The sequence below is a fragment of the Candoia aspera genome, chromosome 4 (assembly GCF_035149785.1).
Source record: "Candoia aspera isolate rCanAsp1 chromosome 4, rCanAsp1.hap2, whole genome shotgun sequence".
Lineage (NCBI taxonomy): Eukaryota > Metazoa > Chordata > Lepidosauria > Squamata > Boidae > Candoia > Candoia aspera.
In genome coordinates, this window is record NC_086156.1 from 41,337,368 (window position 1) to 41,360,309 (window position 22,942).

The 22,942-nt window shown below is 35.9% G+C and overlaps 1 long non-coding RNA gene across 1 annotated transcript in view; it reads left to right on the plus strand.

Moving 5' to 3' along the window:
- LOC134496202 (uncharacterized) overlaps nucleotides 1-22,672 on the plus strand; it is a 59,935-nt gene extending 37,263 nt beyond the window's left edge. Inside the window, exons 2-3 of the long non-coding RNA XR_010067876.1 lie at nucleotides 13,751-13,788; nucleotides 22,357-22,672. This is a non-coding gene — a long non-coding RNA (uncharacterized LOC134496202). The remainder of the gene's footprint in view (nucleotides 1-13,750; nucleotides 13,789-22,356) is intronic.
- The last annotated feature ends 270 nt before the right edge of the window (nucleotides 22,673-22,942 follow it).

Below are 22,942 nucleotides of genomic sequence, written 5' to 3' on the forward strand. Positions count from 1 at the left end.
TTGTTATTGCTATCTTCATAGTGGGATTAGAATAACAGATGCCTTCAAACAGGGGATCGTCTGCTGTAAGGAAGGATATAATAAAATTGATTTTATTGCTGGCTTGTATGTCTCTCAAAGAAGTGTCTCCAGCAAATGTGAACTGATATACCATCGTACAATAAAATCTCTCAATTGACATTAAAAAATTGAAATGTAATTGTTTAATATCATTATTTATATAGAAAACAAAATGCCAGAACAAATCGATATGCCCTCAATTATCAACAGAAACATTTCACATTGGAAGCATGCTTCATCTCAATAAAAAGATTTATTTATTTATCTTTCTATTTATTTACTGGGGCTTTTATGCTGCTCCAGTCCATTAGGTCTGTGAGCAGCTTACATTCCCTTCCCACAGTAACAGGGTTAAAATAAATAAAATAACAACAGTATAATATAATGGAAAACAGTAATATAGAATCATGGCAACATAACTAAGGAGAAACTAAGGCCACTGTGAACAAAACTCATCTCATATACTGTAGTGGGGACATTTTTCTCAATAATTGCTAGGTGAATATCAGCTGACTATGTACAACATGCAGCAATCCTCCTCAGAGCATAAACACTAAGGAAGCTCTTTGGGATAGATAATATCACTATCATAGATAAATTGTTCCTGATACGACCTTATTACTAAAAATTCTGCATAACACTAACCTGTTTGTTTGTTTGAAGTCATTGAAGTCCCTGCAGTTGCTTGCCAAGATTTTGGAAGTGGTTTGCCATTGCCTCCTTCCTAGGGCTGAGATAGAGTGACTGGCCCAAGGTCACCCAGTTGGCATCATACCTAAGTTGGGACTAGAACTCAGTCTCCTGGTTTCTAGCCTGGTGTCTTAACCACTACACCAAACTGGCTCTCACATATTTATATGTATTTATTCCATTTACACTCTACCTTTAATTCAGGAGCTAAAAGCAGTGTTTATATTTTTCCCCAAAAGAACCAGGTTAGCCTAAGAGGGAATGACTGGCTCAAAGTCACCAGTCAGCTGTTATGGCTGAGGGTACATTAGAGATTTCCTCATACCCAACAGGAACAACGCAGTGAAGCTTTGATTTAACAGAAGCCCATTAAGTAGAATTTGGTTGTAGTAGACCAAACTTTCCCCCAGACATCTGCCCAAAATAACAGGCAATTTATTACATCTGTAGTCCAGATGAGGCAGTTAAGTGTACATTGGTTTTACTTTAATTTTATAACACTCATAGCAATTTACATAATTTGCATAATGATGCCTTTGCACAAATGACATTAATGATGTAATTTTGTCATTTTACATCATTTGTATAATCAAACATCATAAATCACCACAGTGATATACTTCCATCTTTAACAGAAGCTCAGTACTGTAGTAGTGGATGCTTCTTTCCCTCAAGTGGTCCCATAAAATGAGGCTTTACTATAAAGCTTGTATTTGTAGCCATTTTTTGAAATGGCTAAACTTTCTTGAAATTACTATATTTGCTGAAAAAGGATGAAGTGATCAAAAATAATATTTTGGACTTATTGGACCCTGCTACTTGTGTACAGAAAATGAATGAGTAAATCATCATGTAGTTGGAAAGGCATGCAAAATAATGCTTCATTAAAACAGATGTTTTTGCCATGCCTTAAAGTTATAACCTGGGAAAAAATAATCATATCTATTGATTTTGAAATTGTTTTTGGATGCATGCATTCTTTTCAAATACATACCTACTACATGGAAATTGACACTGATAGTAGAAATGGATTCTCCATGCCCTAATCCTTCAAGAGATTAATTCTTCCACATTGGAAAGGCAAATGTATGGGCCCAGTCGCCCAGTGAAGTGAAGACCTGAACCGAAGTCCTATGAATGAGTTGCCTGCAGACATAGACTATGCATGGATGATTATCATAAAATATGGAATTCTTTTATTGAACATATTATGTGAAAATTGTCATACACACACACACATCAGTGTTTTTCAACCTCAACAATTTTAACATGTGTGGACTTCAACTTCCATGCTGGCTGGGGAATTCTGAGATTTGAAATCCACACATCTTAAAGTTGATGAGGTTAAGAAACACTGATATATACAATCTAACTTATAATTGCATTTTTCTTGTTTTTTCTTTTAAATATTTTTTTCTTTTTCCTCTCTGTTTTATTAAATAAAGGTGATACAAAAACAAAAATAGAAAAAGGATAAAATGAGGATGAAATGTCATCCTCCAACATTTTTCTTTTGTTCTGAAATTTGCAGTCTGAAAAATATATTATGAAGGAATCTCCTCAGAGTTCCAAAAAAAGCAATCATAAATAAGTTTGTCATGTAGCATCCATAATCATATATTAGTATTAGTTTAGTGTAATGAATATTGTAATGATATCACTATGTTAACATTAGTATATAGCGCCAATGGCTCAAAATTTATGTGCTGTGTAATGTTGGGTTATATCTTTTCCGAATGTTTATATCTCATACAAATATTTTTAAGATTAAAGTCTTAAGAATTGCTGTATAAAAATAATAAAATGAAAACCTTCAGCTCAGAGTGAGAATGTAAGATCAGTTATTTAAAAGAAAAACTTAAGAGGATTCAGTTTACCTTTTTTAAGTTATATTGTAAGAATAATTAAAATACATAAAGACAGCAAATTAAATGAGTCAAGTCAGTATAAAACATACTGTCTTTTAAGTATGTATGTGTACATACATAACATACACACACATACACACACACACAAATTCCTTTCTTAGATAACATCCAATGACTTTTGACCTTCACAACCACTTGGCTCCTTTTTAATACAGGTAGTCCTCACTTAACAATGGTAATTGGGATTGGTAACTCTATCGCTAAGTAATGCGGTTGTAAAGTGCGATGTCACATGACCATGCCGACTTACAATAGTAGTTGTGGCAATTCCAGTTGCTGCCATTAGGCAAATCCTGTGGCCACATGATTGCCATTTGCGACCTCCTGCTGGTTTCTCCACTGATTTTGCTTGTCAGAAGCCAGCAGTGAAGGTCACAAATGGTGATCATGTGACCGTAGGACATTGTGAGCCAGTTGCCAAGAGCACAAATCACAATAATGTGACTGCGGGGACACTGTGATGGCTGCAACTACAAGGAATGGTCATAAGTCCCCTCATCATAACTTCAAATGGTCGCTGAATGAGGACTACTTGTAGTCAGATCAACCGGTATCATAAAAATAAGTGTAAGTGAACTTTTGAAACTTAGTCCTATTTTTGTTTGCATTCTTTCAGTGAATAAACCATGCAGTTTATACCTAATCTCTGTTTGAAGGGAGGAGGGAACTAAAAGGAGTGTTCTCATTTGTCTGTTTTAGCTTTTTCTGTCCAATAACAACATAGAAAACATGATGAGATAGGGTAGTGAGAAATATTTTCCTCTCATATATCCAAAAGACTTCCCTTACCCAGTCTTTTACCCTTAAAACATGTGCCCTATAATTTTATGGCCACAAGCTGCATTATGTTAATAGGACATTTGTTCTGGAGAACAATATAAGACTTCAGAGGCTTCACAACAATCTGAACTACTTTTAAGATGATTTCTATGAAGAAGGATTGGAATACTAAGATAGGTAGAGAGCTGCATCTGTCATTGAGAGCAGTAATTCAGGAATATTGGTATTTCTCCTAAGCATAAGTTAAACTCTGTTCTTAAATTATTTCTTTGTCACTTTTTATTTTTGATATGCCCAGTATTAATGACACATCAGAGTCAAGTATTTCCAGGTGAGGTATTTGAACATGTTGTATGTCCGCTTCTTCTTTATCCTTTGCTTGTAATATCTTGAATTTTATCTCTTGGAAAGCAACCTTTGCACTTGGCTAAGAAAACATTCAGTTATTCTAAAAATCAATGTACAATTGAACACATTGTTGGAATAAAAACCTTTAGGGAAAATGTACAACTGAAACATTTTTGTTCAATAAAACCAAATGAATGGGATGAATAAAGGCCTATCTGCTACAATTTTCCAGAAGATTTTCTGATCTTTCTGGGAGATTATCTTCAAAGGGTTTGAAAGGGTTTTTCTCCCCTTTTCTCAAAGGCTTTGTGAATGGAATGATAGCTGAGATTCTGTGAAAGTACATTTATATATACTAAGCCAAAAGAAAACCAAAATAATATGACATGTATAGCAATGAAGTCTGAATGCCTATGACTCTACTAGAACATTTCATAGTGCAAAAATAAATCATGCAAAATACCAATTCCCTCCTTGGTCCCTCCTTGTGGGGGAGATGGGCGGTGATAAAAATATGATAAATAAATTCATTTTACCCAGCAGTGAAGGCTCCATCCCCTCAGTTGGTACATCTAATTGGTAAAGATCTACTGTTTTGGCCATTGCTGGCTTTACCTGGTGGAATGAGGATCTGTTTGAAAATGCTTTCCTACTTCCTAGCAGACTCGGAGGTCTGTTCTTCAGAGTCAAAAAGCAGTGATAAACTTCTCTTAGATTTAGCAGATGAAATGCAATATCTAAGGAGAGGGCCAGGAATTGGTTTCTCAGAGCTGCTAATACTGGAAAACTCAGTCAGTCAGTCCTATTACTTAGTCTGGGGCCTTGGCTACAACCAAGAAAGAAGATTTCTCCCTGATACTATTCACCAAACTTCTGCTAATAAAGACAGCTGGAGAAAATAACTGATTATACTAGCTGACAGGTAAGTTCATGTTAGAGCAGATGGTCCTAAATTTGGATGAGCCCATTTTTAGCCAATTTTAGAGGAGATAAGAATATATTTGGCATAATATTCTTCCTTTGGGTTAATTACAGATATGGAAGATGCGACCCTCCAGATATTGCTGAACTCCCAGAAGGCTCAGGCTGCAGTTGTAATCCTGCAATTTCTAGAAAAGAATAGGTTCTTTTACTTGGGGCTAGATGTTATGAAGTATATGAATAATTTATATTTTGTTCACTGAAATGGTGCCATTTTTTTCTTTCAAGCTTTGGCCTCCAGAGTGGTGTTGGTTTGGGAACTTTAACTGAACATTATACAATAATGTGTTTCCCGGCCTGGGGTTATATATACTGTATACCAACAAACTCAACGAAAATTACCAGTATCAACTTGTAAGGAGGATATGTTTAAAAGAGTATTAGGTATGTTCCCCACCTTGAGTTATAAATATGAGGCATTTATAAAATGCCTCATATTATCATGGTAAACAAATTAATACGTCCTGACAAAGGTTGTAAGAAGCAACTTCTTGAACAATGATCCAAATACGCATTTTTAAAATCTGTTTATCTAGGATAAGTGGCTTAGCAGCTGCTCTGCGATATGATACTGAAGGAAGTACATTGTCAAAAATAGCTCAGAATTTGTTTACTTTCTCTATGTCTAAACTGGTTTTAATTAATGTTCTGTGCAACTATATAATATTTGGATAGAATGGATAAGAATCTCTGTCATGGGATATGATTGCTGTTTTTCACATTTACTTTCAATCTAAGAGTCAGCAGTTTTCATGCACACTAAAAGGCATTTAATTTCCACTAAAATGACAGGATTCAAATAAAAGTTAGCTTTTAGCATGATTTTCAACTAAAAGTACAGAATAGTACAGCCTATTCTGGAACCAACACTAAAGAAAACTGTGATAAAAATAAGTAAATCACAGTATTCACTGTAATATACAAACTTTCACCGAAGAAAGTGAAGTTGTCCAAACTACTAGTTCTCAAAGTATTTGATGGTAGTGGCAGCAGCTATTAATTTCAACTTACTGAAAATTGTATAGCCTTTCAGATAAGCATAATGCTTTTAATTCTGTAAATCTGAAAATATAAAATGATTCCCTTGAATTTGCCTGAAGGTAATTCCCTTGAGTTAAGTTCAAGTCTTGGTGATGACATGAGTATTTTCATGTAATTTTCTTGGCCACAGCATTGAAGCTGTTTGCCATTGCCTTCTTCCATTATGTTTTCTTTTTTCTTCTCAGTCTAGCCTAAATCAAAGCACATGCATAATTAATAATTATGTACTTCATTACTTAACCAGTGAAATACTATGAAACTTACACTGGACACTGGGCAGGACAGCAACAGGCTTTTCAGTTATCTCTACCAATCAAAAATACTGCCTTCTAGGGCCAGGTTTATACAATTTTGATGGTTCTGCAGTTTCTGGATGGAGCTTTGTCCATTGTGGACTAATAATTTGGTCACAATTTAGAATCTCTGGCATAAACAACAAAGAGAAAGTTTGATATTTATGAAAAGGATAATTCTGAAGGAAGAACGTGCATTAGGACTTTACAGTACTGCTGTGCCTAATTTTCTCACAATTCTGACTCATGTGACACAATTATGGCATGCTGCTTGTGACCAATTTGAACTACAGTGCTGATCAGTTAGTCACTTTAGCCAATAATTGGAACAGCTTCTAACTGGCAACAGTTTTTTTTTTAAAATAAATATATGCTTCTAAAAACTAATGAGAAAAACATTCTAAAAGAGCCGTTTACTTCTCTAAACATTAGAGGAAATAACTCTTTTGAAATGTTAGCTGCTCTGTATGTGTTCTGCTCCAGAAATAATGTCATGCTTTATACAGTTGTTTTGGTAATGATTAAATGTAATTGATATTAATTAATACCTCTTTGTTTAAACAAATAAAAATATGGGTTGGTGGTCTTGTTTGCCATTGTGCACTCAAAATTGTTTATTTCAGCATGCTTGAGATTTAGCATCCAGCGTGAACCACTCTTAACTTTTTTGGCTAGCCAATATTCAGAATGTTCTTAGGTAGTTACTGCCTGAAGTAGGCTCTTCTCTCCCTAAATTACTCCACAAGAAATGCTTTGCATGCCTGCACTACTCACATGTAGGCACAACCTCCACCCCCCCCCCCCTGTGGTGGTGGATTGCTTGTTGGTTTTACTGCTGCTTATTTTACAAGTTGTCCTTTTATGGGTTTTTATTTGTTCCTATCATCTGCCAGTAACACTGAACAATGAATTGGAATGGTGGAATATACAGTAATCATGTAAGTCACTGAAAATATTTTAACAATAAAGTGAGCATAAAATTCCTGTTAACAAATATCAATGTAGTTTCAGATTTCTGTAGTTCTGCCAAAACAATGTAAACTGATTTTTAAGAGGTGGGAAAATGCAAGTTATATGTTACTGTTGTATGATGGATTCAAGTAGCAATTATATCTAGTTATGTATTCAGGGTATAATTTTAAACTAAAATATACAAATTATAATATGGATATGAATTTAAATTGTATTTGGGAAAATACATGAATGAATGAATGAATGAATGAGCCAACCATTTCCTCCCACCCAAATGATCTGAATACTCATAGATAAAATGTCACTCTTCTGCAAAATATTAGCAGAAATCTACATGATGGAAGGAGAGACATGTAAGCTTCACTACAGGTGTTAAATTCAACACCTTGTTAGAGGGAGCAAAACACCCTTAAATAGCATTAGGTTCATTGTGCTCAATCTTACAAACTGTCCTTTGTTATTGGGCCTAGACCAGGCTTCCTGTTTCAACCATTGAATAGAGAGGGATTCAAATAATATGGGACAGACTGTTATTTCTCATTAAGCAACCTCTAGAAACCTGATTGAAGGCCAGAGATTTGTGCAACATAAGCAAAGGGGAGGGGGTTCAGGTTTAAGTAATGCACAACTCAGTCAACCTTCCCAGTAGCTCATTCAGCACAAGAAGCAGACTGTTATGGAGGCAGAGCTCTTAAAATGCAACTAGACATGCTTGTAAAACCCATATGGATGTGAAGGTGGGGGGAAAATCCCCCCAGAGCAGCAGGGGGTTGAGAACTGCACAGGAGACAAGGGATCAAAGAGGTTAGCACGTTTCAGCAATAATGAGGGTGCTCCCTGTCAGCTTATATATAAAAGGTATCCTAGTTTGACAACCCTTTTGGCCTTGGTTGGTTGGCTCATTTAGCCTGAGGTATCTAGCTTGCTGCTGTACCCAGCGGAAATGAATGGCTAAATTCTAATGGGAAGCAGTGAGAAGAGGACTAACCTTGTGGCCTCTTAAGGCACAAGTGCTCTTAAATTATTATCCAATCCAAACCAATGCATCGATCCATTTCAACACTTGGGCTGCTAGGATTATTATGGTATGTTTCCCTGTTCAGTGCTGGGAAAAGGAATCAAAACTCTGATGAAAAGAGATGGCCTGACATCATCTGTGTTTTTCAATCCTGGGAATCCAAGACAAATGTCTGTTTCATTTCACTACTTCTCACTTTTGGATTTCATTATGGAATTGATTGTGTTGGATTTTTTTTAATCCTCAGTGCTCAATTAAAATTTATATTTCAGCAAAGATTTATTCTTATGCACACTCATTCAGACGCACATAAATTATTGGAGCATAACTTCTATTTATGGTTTAGCCAAATGTGCAGTAACTCAAAATCTGGCACAAATGATACTAAAAATAACTATATTAACATTAATATAGTTGTTATATTAATGTTCTGGTACTAGCACCCAGAATCACTGAAACTGAAATCTCCAAAAAACATCTCTGTGAAATGTCCTGAATCCAAATCCCTCCTGTTGTAATGCAATACCCTAAATATGAATATAACCTATTCAGATGCCTTCCTTTGGCATAGAAGGCATGGCATGGAAATTAAGGACACTGCTTTGTTAGTGTAGTTAATGTACCTCCTATTCAACTGGAATCTTGGGGAAAATGGCAACCAACCAGCCTCATAAAACCATATGATTGCTTCTTAAAGGCTGGTGCTTTGGTGGTACCACTTGCTGTGTTACATCAAATGTAATAGCGCTTGCTTCTGGAAGAAAGTGCAGAGGAATAATCTCAAAGACTGTAGAAGATTACTTATTGTTTATTTGCTCAGTTGATACTGTTCCTTTCTGACTACATTTGAATACTCAAGGCAGTTTAAGCAGAAACAAGCAAACATGCATAAGATAAAATGGAGGTCTAAAACACAATTGTTTACATTAGCTTCCTGGCTAAAGAGAAGTATCTTTAACTGCCTTTCCAACTGTGGAGAAAGTGGGGATCAAACACAACTTCTGAGGAGGTGCATTCCATTACCTGTTCTTTTGCACATTTTAATGCCCAAATAGGTTCATAACAGGAAAAGCATTCCCTTAGTCAGGTTCTAGCTATTAAGGGCTGAAAGGTTAAACTTCCAGTCATGCCAGAAAGTAGTTAAAACAATTTCCGTTTCAGGACTTTGCTTCTCTTGTCCCAATTAAACCCAGTGTGTGGGTTCCATAACTGGAATCTTTGCCATTATTATATTTATTTTAGGTATTTTCATTTGTTGGTGGCCGTTGAAGATAATAGGTTTTCCAAGGAGCTTATTGCACAGAGATACTATAAATATTTATAACTAATTAGTGATCTATTAGAATGACATTTAAAAATCCATGCCTTATTCATTTGTATTATATTTCTTTATTTTTTTCCATGCTCTTTCTTGTACTTTATTTTCTTTAACCTTCCTAATTAAAAAAATTAATATAGATAGCTAAATATTGATAAAGTATTAAATATTGACAGAAAGATAGAATGTAAATTGCTTTAATTCATGAATTACATGAAACTGGTTCATTAGTACCAAATAGCATAAAAAGTCAAGGGAAATAGATGAGTTTTACAACAGTCCTTTCAGGTAAGCTTAAATAAAAGTCAATGATTTTAGCTTAAAACAATATGTGAATTTTTTCATTGTGATTTATAAACTATGGTTTAGTATTATGTGTGAATAAAACATTGTATAATATTGTATGTGTGATATGAAAGGTCCTGTCCTAACAGTCAGGAATCACACTGAGACGAGTAATAGGTCTCTAGTGTTTATTACTGCTACATAAGACAGAAAATCCTAACAAACTGAAGAAGTGTGGGAAAACCCAGACATATACACCCCAAAAGTTAAGGCGGGTCTGATCTGTGTCTCTTTGAATGGCTGCTTAATTCCTCAGTACTACGCATGCGTTTCCCCCCCTGGATAGAGGCCCCCTCCTGCTCGCCATCAGTACTCATGACAGGTCCCCTGTGTAAGCACTGAGTCACGTCTTACCCTTTGGGGGGACATCCTTTTGCGGAGTTTTCTTGGCACTATAGAGTGGGGTGGTTTGCCATTGCCTTCCCCAGTCACCTTCCCCAGCAAGTTGGGTACTCATTTTGCCGACCTCGGAAGGATGGAAGGCTGTGTTGACCTGAGCCGGCTACCTGAGAATCCAGCTTCCGCTGGGATTGAACCTGGGTCGTGGGGAGAGTTTCGGTTGCAATGCTGCCGCCTACAACTCTGTGCCACATGAGGCTTTTATAATATTGTATAACGTTATATAATATAAACCAGGCTATTGTAATGTATGCAACATACTATCTTTGAAGTTAGTTATGATTTGATGTGATGTATAAACTCAGCCATTATCTGAAAAGTAAGTTTGAAGTTATATAATAAATAAGTAGAAATGAAAGAGGGAATACCTAAGGATAGGATTTTTTTAAATAAAAAAACCTGGTCCATCAGTTTTTTCTGTCTTCCTACCACTTTCAAAAAGTGTGTTTATATTAATGCCTCTAAAACTTGACTTCTAAAAATGCTGAACATAACTGGTCAACAGTAGATTATGAGAGTTGAAATCCCATCCAGTCACAAATAAATAATGGTTGATTGCAAATAGTTGATAAGCTAGTAAAGAAATGTGCAAAAGTATCTATATAAAATAGGCATAATCTAATAGACAACTAATCAGTTATCTGATTGTTTCAAAAATGTACAATACTTGAGAATTCACTTACAGAAATTCCCATAATACCTGCTTTATGATTTCAGCTGGTGAGGTTTGAAGAGAAAAAAAAAACCTAAGGTGTTCCAACAATAGTAACTTGTGAAAAATAAAATAGAAAATTTAATGCCTGTTCAGAAAAGAGCAGTTTTGTCATTGTGTTAACAAATGTAAGAAATGGAATTTGTAAAGTATTACAAATATACGTTGGAGAGAGCAGATGTATGGACATCATCATGGAGAAAATCTAGGTGCTCGCTAGGAATCAAAAACAGCTTGATGGCACATAATCAAGATGTATGGACAAACACCCAAGTGGATCAAAACTTTTATAAATTGTCTATAAAAAGCATATATTCTACTCGCCTATAAAATGGTTCTAGATCTCTAGAGAGAGAGTTCCAAGTGAATTTTTGAACATGTGACGAGCAGTATAGGCTTCAACATGGGGTTTGACTTATTTGGACTTATGGAAGCAAATACAGAATAAGAACATTTAAAAATTGAGGATCATCAGCAAAAAAATTAATATTGTTAAGGTTGATTTTTTTTTGTTAAGAAGGTGGAGTTTTAACAGATGGGAAGCTTCTTAAAATGGTGGGAATGGTGTTTGCAATTACATTGGGGATAGCAGAAAACAGATGTCCTAGAAAAGGCCAAGAGGAGAGAAATACATAGTTCCTTTAGGAAAGTAGATCAGAAGAATATATTAAATTTAATGAATGCATAATAGTTATTTACGTGCAGTATACAATATGGGTAGTTGAGAGATCTGATGGTGTGAAAATCTGAATAAAAGTGCTAGGAAGAATAATGACTGCAGTAGATGGGATGAGCGTGGGCACATAATATAAAAGGTTGCCAAGAGAAAAAAGTGGGCAGAATGTAAGGGTTGGTTCCAGAGTTATAGAAATGGCCTCATTATCCTTGACCTTGCGATCTGTTTCCATTATAATGGGGTAACTTTCAAATAGCACAAGTGCAAGAGGAAGATCAAGTCACTGGTGTGTGCAAAGAATCCACTTGTTTACCATCTAGTGCCCATTTGAACTTTTAGAACAAGGAAAAGGTGGCCAAAACAACGATTTTAACTTCATAGATTGGACTTTAGGGGTTTTGTCTATTCATTTTAATTCTACTTATATACTATAAGCCACTCAGAGTCTTCAGAAGTAGAATGGCATATAAACTTAATAAATCAAAATAAATCAATAAAATCTGCAATGGCACGAAGAACACTTCCTCACTGTAGTCCAATTTGTAAGACTTAATAAATCATAAGAACAATGTCTTATCTTTGTCTAGTGGGTTTATATCCTTTCATATTTGCTCCTTTGTTCAGGAAAAAAGATCTGGGCCTTCTACCACCTTTTCTAGTTTCTGTCTTCTAATTCGGCTTTAATTCTTGAGTGGAAAAAGGCAGGATTGGGACTAGGGCGGTACAGAGGTTAAATACAGTTCATAGCCAGAGCAGGCTTGGAGGGCTTTTGTCAGGTCCATATTGAAGAAATAAATGTAGGGACTAAAGACTCAGGAAACCAGGAGGGTGCAAGCAAACAAAAATTCATGAAACTAAATGATAGTTGATTTGTGTTTTGGGTTTCATAAAAATATTTATGAATATGTATTTTCCTGCATCTTAAGTTGCCCAGATTGTGTGAGATTGATTGGAATCAAACAGAAGCTGTGTAACTGCCCATTGAACAGGCAGCATTCTGTCCTGTTCCAGAACAGTAATTCTAGCCCTCAGAGTTGGGTTGTTAGTCAAGAAAACTTCAGTTTAAATCCCTCAGTGTATTAGAACTGTACGATATAAGAAACTGCCTGGGATTATCTGTCAGCAGGGAAAGCCGTTTTAAAGGTGCCTGTAGTTTTACCTGCATAGCTTCCAGCTGCAGAATGTTTTCCTTGAGAAGCTGCATTTAGTCCTTACTCTCTCCACTTTTAGGAAAGGTTTTCCTCTTCAGCTGGCATGTTGAGTTACACTAATAATATTAGTTGCTTTTAGTGATTTTTATTAGCAAGCAAGCAGATTTTTCAGTGAAAGCAAGCAATCAAGCAGATTTTTATTATCTGTATTTTCTTTTAGGTTGTCATTCTCCTTGAGTTGCCCTTTGATTAGAAAACTGGGGATAAAATAGAATTACCATTACTATCATCATTATCATCTGTTGCTAGGATCATTCCAAGAACTTTCTTTTCTAGGTTCCTACTGGCTACTTCAGAAGGGGAAGTTCAACACTGGGCTCCAGTTCCTTTCTTGCTTCCTCTGATAAGGCTCTGTGGCTGGCTCTTTTTAAGCAGTGGGAAAGCTTTACAAGGATGAGGCAGAGTAGGAAATAAGCTTGGATATATCTTTGCAGCATGTGCCTCCATTTATCATCTGCAAGCTCTTTAAGAACCTGTTGGAAAATACTTGCTGAAGAAGATTATCTACTTTTTTTTAACTGGTGAAGCATCCATGGCTGAGTCTGTTCTTCTATATTCAGGAAAGTTTCTCTTTTCTTTTCATTTTAACTACTGTATAGTTAGTAGAAAATGTCCCTGCAGGCCAAGTTGTATTTTCTACCTTGAACTTTTGGCTATACTGTATAACAAAACAGCTTACTTCCTATTGCTTGATAATTAAGCTAGTCTTCTCAACTGTGTGCCTGAATGAGTTGAAAGCAAGTTATAGCTTGTTCTCAAATTGTTTCTTTCAAATGCAAGTATATAATTACATTCAAAAAAATAATAAAACCCTCTTCTAACTCAAGAATTAGAAGTACAAAAGGATCCCTGGAAATTTATCAGATAAGTATTCCTTTATTTAACTCAACATATGGAATTATATTGCCAATAGCCTTTTTAAAGTCACACTGTTAATTAGCTATAGAGTGTTTTAAACCTGTTTTTTTCTTTTTTCAGAGATTCCCATTGAAATCCTTTGCAGCTCATTGACAATGGTAAGAAATTACCACTATTACTGTTTTTGTGCAGAGTTTTCTTTTTTTTCTCCTTATGACTGTTCTGTAAAATACACAGTATCTGCTTAGGCTATGGAAAGAGCACATTGGGCCAGTCAAAATAGAGAGTTTAATTTTATTTTCAAGACTAGCAAAATGAATATGCGTTACTTCCGAACTCAGTTCATTTTCAGTGGTTTCAGAAAAAACAAATGAGGAATGTCCCCCATTGCCTTGGAACTTTTGTTACAGATAGAAAACAGTGTGCCTCTGGACACTTCATTTGGCATCCACTGGATTGCCAAACAATCATCTGTTGTTTTTAAAGATACTTTTCGTTAGTAGATGTAGACAAATGAGATACTAGCATGGTGCAAAACAAAATAGCATCCTCCAGCTTTATCTTTATTTATGAATGGTCCATATAGTAATTCTTAGAAAGTGCAAATGTGTGTACAACTACAATGCTTTATCCCAGAAAAAAGTGAGCTGGAATGATAGATAGCATCTTCGGGGTGGGTAGGAAATGGCCTGAATTGTCTTTGCTCATTTGCCTTTAGTAAATAGCTGTTTTTTGACCATCCACACACACAGAGGTAGCCATTTTGTCTGAGCAGCAAAACATGTGCTCAGAATTCCAAATGTGCCCATGTGCTCACTCATTCCTGAATTATTGGAAATTCAAAACAAATGTCTTTTGGTCCAAAGGCTTCCTTTGGAGGCTTAGAAACTTTTATTTGTTTATTTAGGTGCCTTCAAGTCAATCTTGACTTCTGGTGACTGCCTGGACAAGTCCCTGCAGTTTTCTTGGCAAGTTTTTAGAAGTGGTTTGTTCTTGCCTCATTCCCAGGGCTGAGAGAGAGGGACTGGCCCAAGGTCACCCAGCTGGCTTTGTGCCTAAGGTGGAACTAGAACTGTTGGTCTTCTGGTTTTTCAGTTTAGACGGTACATATGCAAGCACAGCACATTGACAGCTGAGAAGAAGCAGTGCTATGGATTGATTTTGATTTTGTCTAGCTGATGAAATGAGATTTCTCAGTAGAGTAGACTTGCCTACTCGTTAAACAACCTTGCATACACCCCAAATTTGCTTGGTGGGGCTTGGATGATCTTTTGGGGAAAATTTGGTGTGGGGATGGGATGGAGAGAAGAGCAAGGAAAAAATACATTTCATAGCAGGATATTGGGTATAGGGCATTATTTATCAAAGATGGTTCTCCTCCATGTTTCCCTCCAAGAGTGTATCAAAATAGCAAACAAAATGTATAGAAAGTTGAGCCAAAAATATACATATTGACAATCCAATTTTCTTTGCTATTCTCTTTATAATTGCCAGGCGACAGTTCAGGAGCCCTGTGGCTGCCCTGGTCTTCCTTTTGGCTCGTCTGCGATCTCTGTCACTAAATGATCAGGGCCAGTCATGCATCAGTATTTTTTTGTTTCCTCCCAGCTGCTGCGTAAGAGACCAAGAGGCTGTTCCTTTCCTTTCTTTTTCTTCTTTCCAACCAGAGAGAAAATAGGAAAGAAATTATGTAAAGGGACTTGGGACACTGTGTGCCTGATGGTTAGCATAATAATCTCTGGAAACAGAACAAAATCAGACCATACCTGGTATTGGGGAAGAAACCAGCAAAGAAAACTCCACTTAGAAAATGAGTGAAATCCAACCAGGGGCTGCAGTGTGTGTGTGTGTGTGTGTGTGTAATCCTCCAGTGCATCACTCTAGGAGTTGGGCAATGATTTGGAATGCTGACAGCTGCTCCATTCTTAGTGCCCTCTTGCTTTCATCTTGGTAATGTGACTCAATAAAGTTGCTATTTAGGCATTAGAAATAATTCTGCTTGCTTTCCCTACTTTGCTTTGTTGTTTTACACCCTCCCTCAAAAAAAGAAAAAGAAAAATCCATTAAATGGCCCAACACCACTTAGCTTGCAAGAAAATCCACAATATCTGCATAAGTATTTTTTATTGGAAAAAGTTAGGATGCTATCATCAAAAGAATTTCAGCAACTGTAGTTAATAAAGAACTACCCCTATTTATAATATGAGGTTCAAAATTTTGTCCTGTTGTAAATTTTTATCCTGTTTTGCTTAACACTTGACCCCTTCTTTTCAGCAAGCTGGCTTTCTTCGGTCAGTCTTGTTTTTAACATTAGACAGATTCGTTCTTCCCTTGCATTTTACTGACAATGTAAGAATTAACTCTCACATACAAGCAGCACAGGTTGCGGTGGCTTGCACCCCCCTGTTTCCCATGTGGGGTCTTCTAAATCCTTCTTCCGCAGCCCTGCTGCACCCTCCCCACAATTCCTGTGAAGAGCTGCCCAGGTATGCCAGATAAATCTCTCTACCACTGATTTAGAAGAGAGGCAGGGAGAGAGGGAGGGATGATTCCCTTCTTTCAGTAGTCTGACTTGATGGGAAGAGATGTGGTAAAGTCTGGATCCCTTTTCTAAAATGAGCACAGGTTAATTAGGAATATTCTCTTTTTCTTTCTGGGTTATAGACTAGGAAACAATTGTAAAGGGATAAAAGACATGCAACTGTTTTCTGAAGTTGTTCATGTCAATCGCTGTCAACCCATAGGTGCGCTCTCATGAAGCCAACTAAACCAGGACAAGTTCACACATCCCTGATCTCAATCTGTGAAATAAAATAGAATCTGTACTGCAACTGGCTTCACTAATCCTGGCTTTCCGACCAGATTTACTAGATCTATCCCTGTTGCTGCTGACTTGGTGGGAGCTTTTCCTTTTATTTTTTTTAAATAGGAATTTTATTAAGTTTAAAGATAAAAACTACAACAAGAAAAAGAAAAAAAGTGAGAAAACAGAAAATGAAAAGAGATTTTTAAGAGTTTACAGGATGACTTCCGACTTTCAACAAGAATATACAGCAATTTCCATAATTAATCCCTTACTCTGAATCTAACCAAGATCACATTATTTCTATAAATCATTCCATAGACAAATTATAAAAATCACTAAAGACAATTCTTCCCCTTATATATAAAGAAAAATAAACAAATGTATAAACCTCTAAATCAACTCCCCCACCACAAAACCCATTTATTTAAATCTTTCTTTCCTATCAATATTCTATATATTTCTGGCCACTATAATAAAAATCAAATTATAGAAACATTTAAATTGTCTACTTTTATAGTTAATAATACTATAACAATATTAACTCTATTGAACCTAAAACCAAACACTTATTCTTATATCTTATAAATCTTAAAAGATCAAACTTTAAATCATTAAAGAAAAATGGAATCATACAAGCCTTAATATCTATCCAAATACATATTAATTTTCTTATCCCACATTGAAATATACCAGAATATTTAATTGTCTCCATGTTATGCATAAGGCATTTTTCATTAAAAAATTAAACAAATTAAACAGCCCAACTGCCCCCTTAATAAACCAAACTTCTCAGCAAAACCCCTCCCACATAACATAGCCATTTCATTCTCAAAACAATCCTTCAGGAAAACAGCCTGGTCGGTATCTTGCAAGTCAAACTTTAACTCCTTCACCAAAGTATGTTCGTCGCCTGGCATTTCTTCAGAGAATCCATAGTCACTGTCAGGTAAAAAAAATCCCCCTCTTGATAAACTTCTTCCTCCCCCCACAGAATGGCTTGGTGGGTCTCATGGAAAATCTCTTTGAAATCACAGTGAAGCCCAGAATGAAGCTCTGAAAAGATTTCCCTAAGGTAGTAGATTATGGCACCCCCTGGATACTTGACTAAGGCAGATAGGAGCTAATGGGTTAAGGAAAGGCTTGCAAAGTTATTAAATGAAATTGACAAAGGAAAAATGTGTTAACCAGCAGCTACAGAAAGTGAACAGAAAAATGAAAACTCTAAACAGCAAGTTCAAAGTGTAGGAAAAAGTTAAGTCCTTCAAATTAAATACAGAAATAGTAATGGGGAAATGATTAATTATTCTCAGTCCTTCTTAAAATTTAGACTGGAAGTAAGCCAAAGACTTAAAAAAATGCTTTTGAAGTTAATCCAGAAATAACTATAAGCACCAAGAGAGTCTGCTTTTTTGCTGTTGTAGAAAGCCTCTCTTAGGGTAAGAAAAAATATATAAATTGAGTGATTTAGAAATGGGGGGCTCGACCTAATGTCCTTTAAGGTTACAAACGCGGGCTGGACATGATGGCTTCCTCAGCCTCCCATCGTCTCTTACCAGGTCTTTGCTGATGGCCATTCTCAGGCTGCAAGGCAACGTTTTGGAGGACGAAATGGGATAATTCCAAACGTTTCCTTATCTCATGAAAAAGCTGTGGGCTTCAGGTAAAAGCCTGAACCCAGAAAAAAAACAACATGTCAGTTCTCTCTGAGGAGCTCGCAGACAAGGCTGTTCAGTTGGCCATGTTCCCCACTGGAAGCTGCCTGAATCAGAGCTTTTCCTTTTACCTTGATTCCAGCCACCCTCTAAGGAGAAAACCCAAAGACAAAACCCAAAGAGACAACTCAAAGACAAGAAGAAAATGGAAGCTGTCTTTTTCTCTTTTTAAAAGCCCACTTGAGAAGGAAAACCCATTCTCCTGACTGGCTGGCGTGTGTTTGCATTTCCTGGGCCAGGTCAAGCTAGCTTTCCTTTACCCTTTCAATGGCTAAGCTTCTTGAAGTGCAATTTCCCAACAACCACTACACCCTTATTGGTGTGATCAGGATTTGCAGCACCATTGTGAACAGAGTTGGAAAGTTTACTTATCCCTCCTTTCCTGTTCCTCTTCTACCTCCCAGCTTAGATCTGAGGGAGCAAAGGTAAAATGGAGACAGAATTGGAACTTATTGATATATTTATTCACAAGTTTTATAAGGCCACCCAACTCAGTGTTTCATTAGCATAAAAAACAATAACACCTCCACCATATAACATTAAACTTCTACAATACATAAATATAAAATACAAAATGCATGCATATGTATAGTATGTCAGTGTACCCATATGCACTATGTATAGTAACACAGAGGTTTTCCTGTTACACTAACCCATAATCTTAACAAGGATGAAACCTCATTCAATCATAGTTCTCTGGTCATTTGAACAGTTACTTCTTTGTCTTATATGAATAAGTGTTCTATACACTTGTCTATGTTTAAAAAATGCAATCCTGGGAGTGAATGCCACTAAATGCATTGAAACTTACAGCTGAATGACTTGTATAAGATTTCACTGCCATCCTATCTAAGGTACATCTTTTTGGTACCTTAATCAGGTAGGAGCACACTGTTTGCCCATTTATTTATTATATGATGTCTATTGCCAGTAAGCTGTTCCTGATTACGGTAATATAGGTTTGATGCTTTTTGTGCACACAAGACAGAAATGCCACAGGTAACAAGTTGTTTCAAATGGAAATTATGCTGTGGAAAACTATTGAAATGAAAATTTTAATGCAGATTTTTCTTTGATAGGAAAAGGTAGTAATCCTCTCATAATGTGAAAAGAGCATCATCCCAAAAGGATTTTCCATGGTTATCTCAGTTCTCTACAGGTGATATTTTGCCATTTCATACAATCTGTCAAAGGAAATAATTATTTAAACCACCATTAGGGGATGTCATACAGTTTTACTGATTGATATGAATTTAATTTCTTGGAACTTCAATTTCTTGCTATCCCTTAATTTAATTTAATTTAATTTGGTATGCCTGGGGTCCTTGACCATTGTTCATTATGGCTGTATTTGAGAATTAGTCTCAAACTACTTCTGCCTAAATGAGCTCAAAATAGAACAAGTACATGCTGAGATTTTCCCATTGTGATTTCAGGGCACAGTCCTAATTCTGCCACCTAGAAAAGATAAGGAACAAATCACAGTTGCTGAGAGAAACCACTTTCTATGAGTAGAAACCATTTCTTGCAAGCACCGGTCTTCCAACTGAACAGAGAAGATTAAAAAAAAAAGTCAGGGAAGGGAGGATATGAGTTATACCTCGTTACATTAGGCGGAATCCAAAGTGAGGTCAAAATCCCTTCTGTTCTTGGGATTTTTGGATTTTGTTTCAAAGCTGCCTCAAATGTTTTCTAAGTAGAAAACAGGATGCAATATTTTAAATAATTTAGCTAGCCTACTATCATTTCAACCTAGTTTGCCTGACTTTTAGCTCTGTTGGGTTCCCAAATAAGTATGCATTGGAAAGTCTTTGATCTCCCCTTGGAGATTCACTGTTGATTTCCCTTTAGAATAGTTCCTTTCTTCTCTGAACATCTTTCCAAGAGTGATATAAACCCCTCAGTCACAGACACTTTGAATTGGAAGTCAATCCAAAATTATATTTGTGGGCATTTGGATCTGAGTGTGCTCTCCACAGTTAATGGCAGTAGAGTTCTTTTAGGCACCCAAAACATGTTTGTTCCATTTGAAATGTTTATCATCCCTCCCATTGGAAATGCAAGTCTCCAGTGCATTTGCTTATTGAATACTTTTCTCAGAAAGATGGCTGGGAAATGCAAGTCTCCAGTGCATTTGCTTATTGAATACTTTTCTCAGAAAGATGGCTGTAAAGTCTTAAGAGCATAGTAGCTGCTGCTGCTGCTGAAACACAACTCTAGCACTTGCATGAGAACATGGAATGAATGATGCAGGTACTGAACCTGGCCCTCTGTTTTTAAGCAATCTAGATGTTGCCATGCTGAACATTCAGTTCATTGCTAGTGGGATAAACTGTGTATCATCATCTTGTGGTCATCAGTGGTTGGGTATAATGTGTGCACAACGAGATCCGGCTCTCTGGTTAATTAACCTTGACCCCTCTGATTTCCCCTGCAAGCCAAATGTGAAACTAATGTTGTTTTGGATCCTGTCATTCATCTGTGGCAAGTTAGGCATTATGTTTTATAATAAAGTAATGATGGCATAGATATGTGGACTGTTACAGGGGTTGCCAGATCAACTTTGGTGGAAGAGAAGGTTCTGGGTCAAACGGGGCTAATTTATATATTAATGCCATGTATATATTGAGTTACATGGATAGGTATGATATTGAATTGACTTGTATTGATACATTTCTTCAGATTTTTCTAGTTTGTCCTGATCTAGCTGGATGGGTTGAAGAGAAAAAAATATCAAATTATCATCATATGCTAGACACAGTATTTTTGCTAATGTATTGTTTTCAGAATTATTCTGAAGTCTAATTCTGTGCAAAAATCTATCTTGGAAGGAATATTTTATTTTAACTTTGTTTAGGAAATTGATATGGGTGCCCATCTTAACTCTAACAATACTTTGACAAAAGACATTTACATCAGTTTATGTGTTTAACTGATTGTTGTAATCCAACCATCTTTAGCAATTTGAACTTCAAAATATCTGCATTTGTGACAGAACTATGATTATATCAGTTTGTCCAATATATTGTTTTCTAGTTGCTGGAAAGGAATGTATGCTGTCATATCTTTGTTTGCTACAGTTTGCTGATCAATTCACTCATAACTAACAATTATAAATAGCAATAATCCTTCAAGTGCTGGTCCTTCCACACCTATGAAAGGAAGTATCATCAGTTTGATCTGCGGAAAACAAAAGGGAGAAAGGAAAGGAAAGGAAACAAAGCAAAAAAGAAAGAAGTAAAAGTTCTATGTAATATGAATATTAAATTTATTCTTAAACATTTTATAACGTCTTTTTCCTTCTTAAGATTTGGTTTTTTAAAATCTTTATTTATTAATCAAATTTGTAAAGCCGCCCATCTCACAAAAAGTGACTCTGGGCAGTGTACAATAATCAAGTAAAAAACACCACATATATAAAACAAACATTTTAAAATATAAAAAGTCAACATTAAAAATTACTAAAATAAAAAATATACAAACCCTAGGCAGAAACAGTGAATATATCCACCTCAGTAGTGGAGCCATCTAAACAAGTCTCCGGTTCCCTGGGACCCCAGGGCTGGTGACATAACCAGGTCCTGAGGGACTTCCGGAACATCAAGAGGGATGGAACTAACCTAATTCCTGTACTGCATGTGTTCTTTTATTGTACTGTTGCTGATGCAGCCTTCTTTTTTTGCTTGTTACCCTTCACTGATAAAATAATTTTTAAAAAGGTTTGATTTTTGGAAGTAAAATACATATTTTGCAATATATAGGGGCATTTAATTAAAAAGTGAAGACAGGACATGTTTGTTGGGTATAGAAAGCTGATCAACTCTTGAGAAAAGTAGAGTGCATTGAAGTATCCAGAATGTTAAATCTGGGGTAAAAACTCGGGTGTGTGTGTGATCTGAGTGTTATGTTGGGACCTCACTTTAAAATGTGAAGCAGGCCAAAGACCAAATTTAATATAATTTAATTTATATTCAACTGATTAAAGTGAATATGATTATGCCCAATTGATTTAATCACTTCCTGTTTCTATCATATTAAAAATTACAAATTTTTGCTTGCTTTTTGAAGGGCTTTGAGGGGCTGCATGTAGCTCTGGGGATTCAAGCTGCACACTTTCATATTAAACAGAACATTTGAAAAGAATAGTTTGTTACAGGTTTCCCTTAGCCATTCAGATTAACAGTTATTTTCTGTTCTTTGTTTTTCAGGCAAATTGTTGAAGGACTACTAACCTGAAATATCTTCCAAAAAAATATTGACATTTAGCTTTCTGACCTAAGAGGGGAAAATGCACTCCAGATAACTTTCAGATGTTGTAGCCGACATGCAAGTGGACAGCTCTTTCCAAATTAATTGGATTATTTACTTACTTACTTACTTATGTGATGCAAACTATTTTGTCGTTAAAGTTCCATTAAAATTATTATACATTTGTAAATTTAAAATCTTTTTAGAGTGCCTGATTCACCATGGAAGTAAATCATCTGTCTTGAACTCTGAATTAAAATTAAAAATGAGATTATTTGCCTGTATTATTTTTGTACATTATTGTATAGAAAGATCAAGAATAAAATCATATTCCTTGATGTTTAAAATGATATGAGCTTTTTCCCTGAAAAACTAAAAGTTCATTTCATTTTGCCAAATAATATCTACGGATTTGTGCTTATACATGAATTATAGAAGTATAGGTACAATGATGTGAATATCTAATGTTCTGCTACAGTAATTCCTGTATCTTCAAAATATAATTTATTTCCTGAAGTAGATCCTTCCAGGGACTAATCAATTCCT